Source organism: Dermacentor variabilis, chromosome 3 (genome assembly GCF_050947875.1).
Source record: "Dermacentor variabilis isolate Ectoservices chromosome 3, ASM5094787v1, whole genome shotgun sequence".
Lineage (NCBI taxonomy): Eukaryota > Metazoa > Arthropoda > Arachnida > Ixodida > Ixodidae > Dermacentor > Dermacentor variabilis.
Genome location: NC_134570.1, coordinates 91,794,619 through 91,806,774, shown reverse-complemented (window position 1 = coordinate 91,806,774; position 12,156 = coordinate 91,794,619). Strand labels below are relative to the sequence as shown.

At 47.8% G+C, this 12,156-nt stretch overlaps 1 protein-coding gene across 3 annotated transcripts in view; it reads right to left on the bottom strand.

Moving 5' to 3' along the window:
• Positions 1-12,156, bottom strand: part of LOC142576039 (beta-1,4-glucuronyltransferase 1-like) — a 102,189-nt gene that overhangs the window by 22,505 nt on the left and 67,528 nt on the right. The window contains exon 1 of one of the 3 annotated variants that reach the window (XM_075685943.1): positions 8,226-8,311. The exons of the other annotated variants lie outside the window; for them this stretch is intronic. The gene's annotated coding sequence lies outside the window, so the exon portion shown is untranslated. Of the gene's footprint in view, positions 1-8,225; positions 8,312-12,156 lie in introns of those variants that run through there. 3 annotated transcript variants of the gene reach the window in all.

Sequence of the window (12,156 nt, the reverse complement as noted above, 5' to 3'; positions counted from 1 at the left end):
TTACCTTGCGCGCGACGGACCGCTGCAGTCAGCCCCGTGTAAGATTTCCAGGGAAATCGATAGAATTCTGCCGTCGCCAGCTTCCAGGCGGTATATTTTATAGTCATTGTGACATCTATGTACACGCCAGTAGACAAAAGCAATTTTTTTTCTTCACCGCGTGCAAAGGTTGGCGTCGCTACTGGCCATTCTGACCCCTGCGTGGCGGCGAGCAGGGGAACACATTTTTCACTGGCACTCGCTGCAGTGGCGCTGCATGTTTGCTTCTGAACAGCAGTGCACGAGGCGTTCTGCCGCTGACCACGGGGTAGCGACTTGGATTACCGACTGCGGCGGCCACTTTGCAAACGAGTTCGTCTTCTTAGATTTAACAGCACGTTAAGGAACGCCAGTTGGTCGAGGTTACTCTGCAGCCTCTCTCCACATGCGGCGCCCTTCGTAAATCACTGTACATTTTCGGTAATTCAGCTCCGCAATTTAGATTACTTACATCTAACCCGAAAGCGAGGTGCGCGTTTGTGGCCTCTCGCCCGAAAAGCTATGCCTTTGTGAAAGAACACCGCCGCCACCCCCTCCTTCCATCCCCCTATCACGCACACAGGCAGCCGCAGGAAGAGCAATTCGCCTTCTATAGTTTCGTTTTCTCGATCTAGTTTAAATACTTCCGGCAGTGCGCGCCTTGGAGGTCACCTTCGCCCGTATGCCGCACCTGTATGCATTCTCGGCTATAAATAGCAAGATCGGTGCAGGTTGCGACATGCCTTTGCTGCGCACCGTAATTCTAGCTCGCGCAGCAGTGAAAGCGTCAACGGAAAAAAAAAATGAAATGAAAAGCAACTGCCTAGCGTACCGAGACCGGCGCTGCCCGAGTTAGTATACGTGCCTAAATTTTCGCCGTATGTATATAGAGCGGAATGAATACCCAATTCCGCTCGGTAGACGCGTGCCTCATGCACGAGTTTTTCACCGCGCCTGAGTAGCCAATATATATTCACCACTCGCTGGTAAATTTCGCTCAAATAAATGAAAGGACGAAAAAGAGAGAACGAAATAAATGAAAAAAAAAATAGTTGCAGAAATAAACACGAGCGTGGCGCGCTCGAGCGCGGCGCCGACTTCCGCTGTCGTGCTCGATTGAATCACGCTCGAAACGCACGGCTGCGTATGCTACGTATACACACGCCTACGCGCACAATGCCCGCGAAATCGGCGAATCATATGGCGCTACAGAGGAAAAGAAAAGAGATGAAATAAAGTGGCAAATATGCCACTATATCATGCTCGTGCGTATAACGCCCTCCAAGCGCTTTTCCGTGAAAGCGTTGAAAGCGAATCCTTGTCTGGCTTCCACCTATTTTCCGCCCCCCTCCCCCCAACACCCACTTTAGTTTCTTTCCTTCTGTTCCCCTCTCACTTCGGCGTTTCTTCTTTTTTTCCAGAGCAACAAAAAACGAACTGAAGAAGAAGAGAGACAGACATATGGACAGATATAAAGACGGAGGCTGATGTGCCGAAACACCAGCATAGCTATACACCAAGCCGGCATACCTTTCCTTCGTAGTTTGCGTAGTCGACGCCTATTATCTTCCGCTCGAAGGCAACGTCCTTGACACTTTTCAGTACTGTAGTAGTGAGGGATTGTGCAACAGACACCTACGTCGAACACCAATACATCTATAATTGTATAGATCTAGTTTCATTTTTTTCCGCATTAAGCGCTGTTGGTGACGACTGGGGGCCGAGGGCCATGCTGTTCCATGTTTTCAGGCGCCGCTAGCCTTGCAGGACCGCGCCTGGTATTTTCTCCGCTCGTGCGCGAGCTGTCGCACCTAGCAAACTAGCGTGTTTGTGAACGTTTTCAAGATTGAGCCAGTAGTTCGGTGTCTTCTAGAAACCATAGCGTTTCATACAAATCTTACTAGGGGAAACCGTGTCACTGCGATCGTACAGCCGCTGTGGGCATGACGGTTAGTGAACGGATTTGTCTGATGGTCGAGGTCGTGGCTTCAGATGCGCTTGCGGCTTCGTTTACTACGATGGATCTGCGCGCCTTTTTGTTCCGAAACTTCGAAGCAAGCCTATATTTCTAATCGTCAATAGGACAAGGCGCACTTGCAGAATTTTCGGCGAGCTGTTGCACTCTTTGTCACTCGTCTATGTATGCGCTGTAAGTGACGATTGATACCATGGAACACCAACTAGCCCGTACCCAAACCTTGCTGCACTTATAACGCAATATTTCGGTGAAAATGATCATCTGCAAAAGTCACAACGCTGTTTGGAGGCAAAAGGAAGAAGTTTAGGCAAATCCATGTACTAACTTAATGAGCAGCATTGAAAAAAGAAAAGAAACATATTTCGGCAGATCCGCCGAGTTTCAGCAAGTATTAAAGAGCAAACGACGTGAAAATACTTTCTTTTAATAACACGCTCATTTACGGCCCTTAGCTGGCTTCTAATGCCGCGTTACAACAATGTTCTTGGTGCTGACCAAGAGATTACTATAGCGCTGCCCGAAGTGCCGAATGAGCGCAATATATATGAGTATATATACGGTATTAGATGGAAGTAAAACCTTCTCGGCGTTGCTAGCAGGAACTCGCCGAACCTCGATGGGTGGTTTGATCATTTATTTATTTATTTTGATTTTTTCCCCTTTTTGAATATGATGCTCGCTGAGTTACGTTTTGCCGTGAAGTTCAATAAATTGCCGAAGGAGCAGGCAACGTCCGAAATTTCTGCGCCTGACAGATCTTGTGGCCCGAAAATTCACGCGAACTGTATGTATAGCACGCTGGCGAGCATAATGGAAATGGCTGGCGTTCTTATGCGTAGTGCGGATGTTCCTAATGAACCTCAGAGCGCCGACGAGGGATACGAGCGGTGTTAGTTATCGACGGTGCACGAGAAAGACTCGTCAGCCAATGCTGTTAACGACAAATTGGGCATATGACTCCGACTAGATGACGACAGGTCGGTAGTTCGGCTCACGCAAGCGTGTTCAAGCGCTCGAGACCCTCAGGCGCGTAACTTCACCGATAACGGTACTTGTTATCACCAGACAGCGATTATAAGGGGCTGGCATCCACGTTTCTCATGAGTTTCAATGTTTGTTACTCCGCACATACGCTACGGTGTTGCGAACGTACCACCGGATAGCGTCCAACCAGTGGCATGCTGCGCGCGCTTACCCGAACTGTTGGCAACAGAGAAGGCGCGGCGCGTCTTTCAATTCTGCGGCAAGCGAATCGCGAAAAGGCAGAACTGGAACGAGCGTTCTAGTTCTCGTATAGTCAGGTACAAAGGACCTGCTAGGTCTCGCTTTTCTGACTAATAAACTTCTACAATATTGCCGCCTTATGGCCTTAGACCTAACGGAAAGAAACCACCATCGGCTGCCCAGTGATATATGTAGGTACAGATCCATCGCGAGAAGGCGTAAATAGTGGTTCCCCTACCCCAGGGCAGGGTAGCAAACCGAGAACTCAGCTCTGGCCAGCGTCCCTGCCTTGCTTCTATCTGTCTCTCACTCGCGCACTAAGATAGCCAAACTCAGTAAGGCGATCTACCTATCGGCAACGTGTAATAGCGCGCCAGTTTTATTTGGCATATACTTTCTTGCGGTGCCTTTCATTCTTTCTTTTCCAAATTTCTTTTTATTGTTGTTTACGAAGCTATCGGATAACGAGGACTTCTAAAACTGAGCCATTTTCCTCTCTCTCCCCCAGACAACAGTTGTAAGGACACTGAAGCCAGAACAATGACAACATAATGTATGGGATCACGTGGGCTGTAATTTCCTTAGTCGACGCAGTTTGCGCGTTACTTAAAGGTATCATGTGTGCAGCTGTATTCAAGAATAACACGACTCGAAGGGCACGTATGCACCCTTAATTGTACCTACAGGAGCAGCAGAGCATTAGTGTCCTCAGATTTTCACTCTTTCCCACGCAGGATCGCAACGCTACGCATCGGTGCGTCAGCCCTGTTTTGAAAACAAAGAATGTTTCCGAGCAGCGATACGTAGACAATTCGCTGTTTCTGCAACCTTCACTACATTGCACGGTTCCCTTACAACGTGAGTGACGGCGGGAAGTGTGCTCGTTGCGACGATCACGTTTCGGCCGTAGCGTTTCTTACAAAATTCATCATCATCATCATCATCATCATCATCATCATCATGGTTAGGCCCACTGCAGGGCAAAATTGCAAAATTAACCAGAGGCAACTCTGAGGCTAGTGTCTACGGGAGGTGCAGGCAAACTTCGCCGCTTCAAACGGCTTCGTGACTTAGCAAATTGATTGTTTCCAGCAGAGCATTGCTTTGTGAATGCAACGACTCGCAATGATTATGAAGCGCTCAGATACTCGTGGCATTCGTGCATATATAGGTATGAGTTCTTGGAAATTTAGAAGCAGCTACGAAGCTTAATAAATAACGCCGGCAGAAGGTCCGAATCCGCAAGTACGAAAACTAGACAAATACGTGCACATACCTGTCATTCTACGGTATACTGCTGAACGATCGTGCGCCGAAATTTTCTCTAATACCGTTTTTGTAAATAACTCTACGCCCTTCGAAAGCGAGCGGCAATCGCGACCGAGTCCGCAGCGATGTACCGCACGCACCATCGCATCGTGCGATTCGCTGCACGTAAAAATGTTCATATTTTGCTTGCATGTGTAGCGCACGGTCCTTGTCGTTCGGTCTCGTCCACGTCGCATCAGTGACTGTATCGAACCATCTAGCCTGTACTTTCCGAGATTTCGCTTCGCTATAGAGGTACGCACTTGCGTGAGTAGACTGCATGCTGCGGCGTTGTTTTCAACGGTACAGGCCGGAAGGTGTGTGGTATACGGGCGGTCTTTTTGTGCGCATACGGTCCTTTTTTTTTTTTTTTTTTTTTTTTTGTCTTCGGGCCACTGGCGATGCGGCGAAACGCGGGACAGGCAAGCAAGAGCTACGTGCAGGCAGCAGCCGCAGCGTGCAGAAACATGCGGGAGGAGGGTTTTATCGGAAACATTCCGGCAGTCTGGCGGTGGCGCGTGCCCTCCATTGTTCTGGCTGCGCGGTCGTATCCGCTGCCCCAGCTCGTCAATCATGCATCACCGAAGAAGGGCACGACCTGTACGCAGACAGCAGTGGCGCTGCTCCACGTTGTTACAGCCTGCTTTTCTTTTGCACTGCACCCGACTCCTCTCTCTCTCTCTCTCTCTCTCTCTCTCTCTCTCTCTCTCTCTCTCTCTTTGTGTTTACACTGCATCGAATCTCTGCGCTGCGAGCAGCTGCTGACAGTTGCTGCAGTGACGCCGTGACCAAATGAAGTAGTGCTGCAGTGGAACACGACTATAACGAAATCGAATAAAGCGAATTATTCTCGAATGCCGAACACGCCAAAGTCACCGGCCGTTACTCATGTAAAATGACTCTCATAACGAACTAGACAATGGCTATATCGAATCCGAGGCGTGGGCTGCGAGCGCAATAAAGCCATAATAGGTAGTGTGACCTGTAGCAGGCATACACAATCCCACCTTATACAGGGAACGCCATTACAGTGACGCTGAGAAACAGTTCAAGGCTCAGGCGAAGGTACACTATCGATACTACACATAGTTTTGCATTCAAAAAGTGGATTTCTTTCTTGCTTCTTTTTTTCCCCACTGGAGATAACAACTTCGTCTATAAGCAGCGTGTCACAAAAGTCCACCTAAGTTCGTTATAAGCGAGTTTGCGTATATTGAGTTACTTGATATATATAAAAATAAAATATTTTTTTCGCACTTATTCGTTATAACCCGGTTCGACCGTATATAGACGTCACTGCAGATTTGGAAAGCTTGTCAACACTACCGCACCAGTAGCGTTCACAAGCGTTCCACGTCGCATTCGATTCGGCCTGCACTTCGTGAACTACACTTCGTTGCGATACAGAGCTCGTGCAGCATGCACTGGCCCGGCACCTCCTGCGCGAGCGTGGCGCAGTACACATATCCTGCAAGAGCAGGAGATGTTCTGCACTCGTCGTGCACGAAGTCTGCACCGTGTGAAACGAATGACGACGTGGCAGACGACGCCACATTGCAACGCCAGCGAAATGAACAAGGAGGTGCAGCGCCGACTCCTAGTTCAGCAAGTGCAGGCAAATTGTATGGAGGGACTTCTGCTCTTCGAATCGAATGGATTCAATGTTATTTTTCTTTCTAGCGGCGTCATGTAACTTAAGTCATAAAGCTCAACGGTAACAAAAGGAGAACGAAACTGTGACACAAGTGCGTACCTCGCGCCAAGCGATTATGTCAGGTAGTTGTGCCAAGGCTTTCCGTGTCTTCTCGAGGCCGGGATGTGACGACGTGTAACGAGCTAAATTAAGGTACCCGTTTGCAAGTCGTTTTCGCTCGTTTTCCTGTCAGACCGAAGCTTGGGCAACTCACTTTCGACACGCTGGTTTGCGAAGCGCTAACGTCTTTACGAATCGAGCGTGAGCCGCTCTCGGCAGCTTGCGCCCAAGTCCTTCTCGTTCCTTGGCATTCCGCTGGTTTCCGCTCGAAAACAACCGTGACCCTGTTACCGTCGTGGTCGCGCGCAGGGCGTTTTTCTTTTTTCTTTTCGTTTCTAAAGAGACACTAAAGGATGAAAAGAATAGTTGAGCTGTAATAGTGATTTATGCTTCTGCAATACCAAGAAAGCGTCCTTTTACCTTAAGAGAAGGCTCGATAAGACAGAAAAAAAAACGCAATATCATAAAAATGGATGACGACGCCGCATCAAAGTTTCCGCCCCAGCGCATCTGTGACGTCACGGACTTTGACGGCGTCTTCTAGGGCTTTGTAGATTGTCCACGGACAAAGAAGTACCACGCTGCTAAAGGAAGCATAGGATCAGCTTTGCAAGTTTTTGGAACTTTTACTAGGCGGGCAACGTCTCAAATACGAGAAATCACACTGGAGTACACGACTTGCCACTGACGTACCGCGAAATATGCTAGTTTGGCTTTCCCTTCTTATACAAGTAATCAACCCTTAAGTACAAAATTTACGAAATATAGTTTTGAAAGAATGGTCTTGCAGTTTAAGAGAATGTAATGTTCCTCTTTAGTGTTCCTTCGAGTACCTCTGCTGTAGAATTCGAAAGGAAATGCTCGTTTATTTGATGCTTCATTTATGCAGGGAAAAGAAAGAACGGTAAGAATACTTGTAAAGCTCAAGTGATCCATTCCTCTAATTCAAAGACTTAGAAAGTTGTCAATGCTGTTGAAGTACAAGGAGCTAGAACAATAGGAAACACAACAGACGATATGCTAAATTGTGTAAACAGCCTTTCTTACGCATAAGCTGCACCAAGCAAGACGGCCTCAGCTTCCGATACTACAGCACAGCTGAAGCTCAGAGAAGCGTATTGAAACCTTGGACAGTGAGATGAACGGTGGGAGGTAAGTATAAGCGAGGCCGACACACACACACACACACACACACACACACACACACACACACACACACACACACACACACACACACACACACACACACACACACACACACACACACACACACACACACACACACACACACACACACACACACACACACACACACACACACACACACACACACACACACACACACACACACACACACACACACACACACACACACACACACACACACACACACACACACACACACACACACACACACACACACACACACACACACACACACACACACACACACACACACACACACACACACACACACACACACACACACACACACACACACACACACACACACACACACACACACACACACACACACACACACACACACACACACACACACACACACACACACACACACACACACACACACACACACACACACACACACACACACACACACACACACACACACACACACACACACACACACACACACACACACACACACACACACACACACACACACACACACACACACACACACACACACACACACACACACACACACACACACACACACACACACACACACACACACACACACACACACACACACACACACACACACACACACACACACACACACACACACACACACACACCTTATTGCAGTTTTAGTCGGAGGTCCGCTATATTCGTTAGAGCAAACGATATATACTGAGAAGAGCACTTGCGAATCTTGCGTATCGTCTATTGTAGAATGTTTTAAGTTTCGCCACTTACCTCGTATTTTACGCGAGATACCCACGTGATTGAGCCTAACGTTGCGTAGAAATACTGCGCAGTGCTCGTGGCTCTGGATACGACCTCCATCGCCGCTTGGGTTCAATAGCATAGCACAAGACTGCGACGCAATTGTCCACGTGTAATAAATCACGACATTGTTGTTATTCGCTACCTCTCTCTCTTGCCACTGCGACTCGATTTATCGCTCTGATGACGTCCGTCGTTATTGTTCAGCTGAGCAAAATCAGTTTGCGCACTAGCTGCATTTCGTTGCATTCATGGCGACAGGAAATAGACGCCTCGCACTTACAGGCTGGACGAAGCGTATACACCTCATTTCATACATAGCGTGGACACTATATAGCTGGCCTGACGGAATGAACTTCCTAAACTATTAAGCGTTGTATTCCACACGGTTGTTTATTATTATTATTATTATTATCATTGTTGTTGTTGTTGTTGTTGTTGTTGTTGTTGTTGTTGTTGTTGTTGTTATGCGATCGTAGCAACCTGAGAGGGCAGTCTAATTTCGTTCCTAGTTCCGCTTGACATGAATTTACAAATTTAATTGTTCCTTTTAAGCTAATTATGCATCATCACTGCCTATACAGACGCCCAACCAATGTCCGCGCTCACGTTCCGTTATCCCGGTTTAAGCGAGTGTGGATGCTCAAGTCCAAATTAAGCAGCTTGCTTAAATATGTAGCAGGCGTGGAGTGGGGCCCGTCAGAGAGACCATTGCTTCAGCTGTACGAATCGCTTTTCGTAGGCTTCCCTACGATACAGTTTACCGATTATTGCAAACATCCGCCCTTCCTGCCTAAGTGCACTTGATAGCTTACAAGCTCAAGCAGTGAGAACGTGCTTTGGTCTACCACGCTGCACTTCGACAAAAGGTGTGAATGCGGAAGCACGTGTACCGCCTATCGGCGTTTATCTCTCATGCGAGCCTTTAAGGGTATATCTATTGACCCGCCACGAACGTCCCCCTCTGTCGACGATTAACATTCTACATCCAGACAGCGCTTTCTCGTAATCTCATTCGGATCATGAGAGAGTCCATCTCTCAGGCTTTACTACGGCAAAACAGCGGCCGCACCAGGCTGGACTTTGTCAAGACCTGTGGCGAACGTATACCCATTCCCAGAGTCACGAAAACAATCACCTCACGTGCAGTGAAACACCTTACTTTATCCAATATATCTGAAGAATATGCCGCTACTATATATAGATATATTTACTGACAGGCCATGTCAACAACCACTTCAACCGCGGCATTCGTAACACCGAACATGCGTAAGCGCTTCCTTCTCAAACTCCAAACTACATCAACGGCCGCACAGATTGTTGCCATTCGGGAAGCAAATCGTTCTATCTCGATGGAGCCACATCAGACTTGGACTATATTCTGAGATTCCAAGCCGGTACTCCCAGTGGTAGACTCTGCACTTAGACAATGACCTCACTGTATCCGTGCTCAAGAGGTGATCGAATCACACGATGTCGCCCTAAGAGCTGGCCATTGCATAAGATTTCAGTTGATTCTGGGACACTGCGGCGCACATGGAAATGAGCTCGCCGACGTGGAGGCAAAGGTGGTCAACATTAATGCCGCACCAGTGTCCATTCCATTTTCACAACCACACACTAATGCTCTGGTGCATAGGCTCCTGCGCAATAATACCGCAATATATTGGGCTTCGCCAGGTCATCATAATCGCCTCCTTCACGAACGCCACCCAGAGATGAAAATACGTACACCACACACCATGAAAAGGTGCAATGCAAGCTAACTTCACAGATTACGATTAGGTGTGGCTTTCACCCGGCGCTACCTGCATCTCATCGGCCGGGCCGATAGTCCGAACTAAGAAGAATGCGGTATTCCTGAGACGACAGAACAACTCTTGTGCACCTGTCCGCGATTTTATGTACAGATAAAATCGCTGACAGGCATCTTGTCGAAATTTGTCGTTGCACTATTGACTGAGAATGTTCTATTTGGACCTTCGCCTGATCCTCGTCATCAGCCAGATAGACTAAAGGCTCTCAACAAATTTTTGTATGAGAGCGGACTGGAGAAGAGACTTTGAAGAGTCTTGGAGAGTGCGAGTTTTTCACCACCATCTTCATCCTCGCAATCAACGATCAACGTCTCTATTCTATCTTTCGCACACTTTTCCCTTCCGCCGAGTAGCAGGTCAGAACATTGATTCAGGTCGACCTCTCAGATTTTCTCTAATATATATATATATATATATATATATATATAAACGAGAAGAAAGGGGGTTTACCGCGGGGCCCCATTTTTATTAGTCGTATCATAAGCAGCCAACGACACCAAGGGCAACAGGGGGAATTACTTGTGCTTAACAAATGAAATAACGCAACGATAAATTAACGGAAGTGGTTGAAAAAACAACTTGCCATAGGTGGGGAACGATCCCACAACATTCGCATTTCGCGTGCGATGCTCTACCAATTGAGCTACCGCGGCCATTGGTATCAGTGTTCGTTGGCTTCTTAGGATATATATATATATATATATATATATATATATATATATATATATATATATATATATATATATATATATATATATCCGCTTCGTCAAGTTTTCTGACACCTATGTATGGATACCGTACAAAAGCATGTGCAGTCGGCCACGAAAGTTTGCGGGACGCAAATTCCAAGACAAATGATGTGAATTTGTGTTCCGTTAAAGCGTGCTGCTTCCGTGTCTCGTAATCTTTCATCGCTGGCTGCGCGAGGAATCGCACGAGCGAAAGGCGGACCACTCCGGAAACGTCGCAGTCAACAGCGCGAGGAACTATCGCACGCCTCCTCGAAGCACGACGAGTGCCACTTGCGATGGCAGGGACCTTCGTACGAAGCCCGAGTGGCGTGTTTCGCATGAGCGTCGCAGAAACGCCTGGCTGGCGGGCCAGGGTGTGATGAGGAGGTTGTCTGGCCATTTCAATATTCGCACCCTTCCACTGCTACGTACTACGATAACGCCGCGTTGGAACGGGTACGTCGAATGTGCACTTTATGCAGCTCATGGGGAAACAAATGAGCAATTCGCGGCACGAATTGAGTGAAGAAGGAAAGCCAAGTAGCCACGGCAGGAGGAAAGAACCAAACGCCTTTCTGGGTTCACGTACTGAGACGCGCAGTCGGCAGCTGCAGACTAATTCGCTTCTATTGTTCCGCTACCCTAATTAGCGACGAAAGAAATTCCCCGCTACTGGACGATGCAAAGAATGCGAACGCTAAGGGCCACGCCCGGAGCGCCCCGTCGAGTCAGAATTATTCCGTTCAATGTTTCGTGAAAACAGCAGCACGCTCAAGGACGGGCCAACGCATACAAGAATGCTGAGCCCTGAAGAGTTTGAATGAGCAGGTGCCGTCAAGAACTTGACCTTGAACTGGAAGGCTCAGCCACGCTCCCCCCTTATACCCCGCGCGCGCGCACACACACACACACACACACACACACACACACACACAGACACAAACACACACACACACACACACACACACACACACACACACACACACACACACACACACACACACACACACACACGCCACGCACACACACACACACACACACACACACACACACACACACACACACACACACACACACACACACACACACACACACAAACACGCGCGCACGTAGTATTTATCTAACATTTTAATAGTTGTTCTAATTGTCAAGACATCAATTAGGCGGTTGTAGAGAACTGTGAAGACACGTCAAAAAATTAGGCGTTTTCAGCAAAGTGTACATCGCGTGTTTACTTCTTCCAGCATATTGAGAAAGCCCGCGAACATTTAATAAAAAAGAAGCCACGTGATTACGCATCCGCGCGCACGATGTAGCAGCGCCATCAAAAAAAAAAAAAGCAAGCTGTTCACC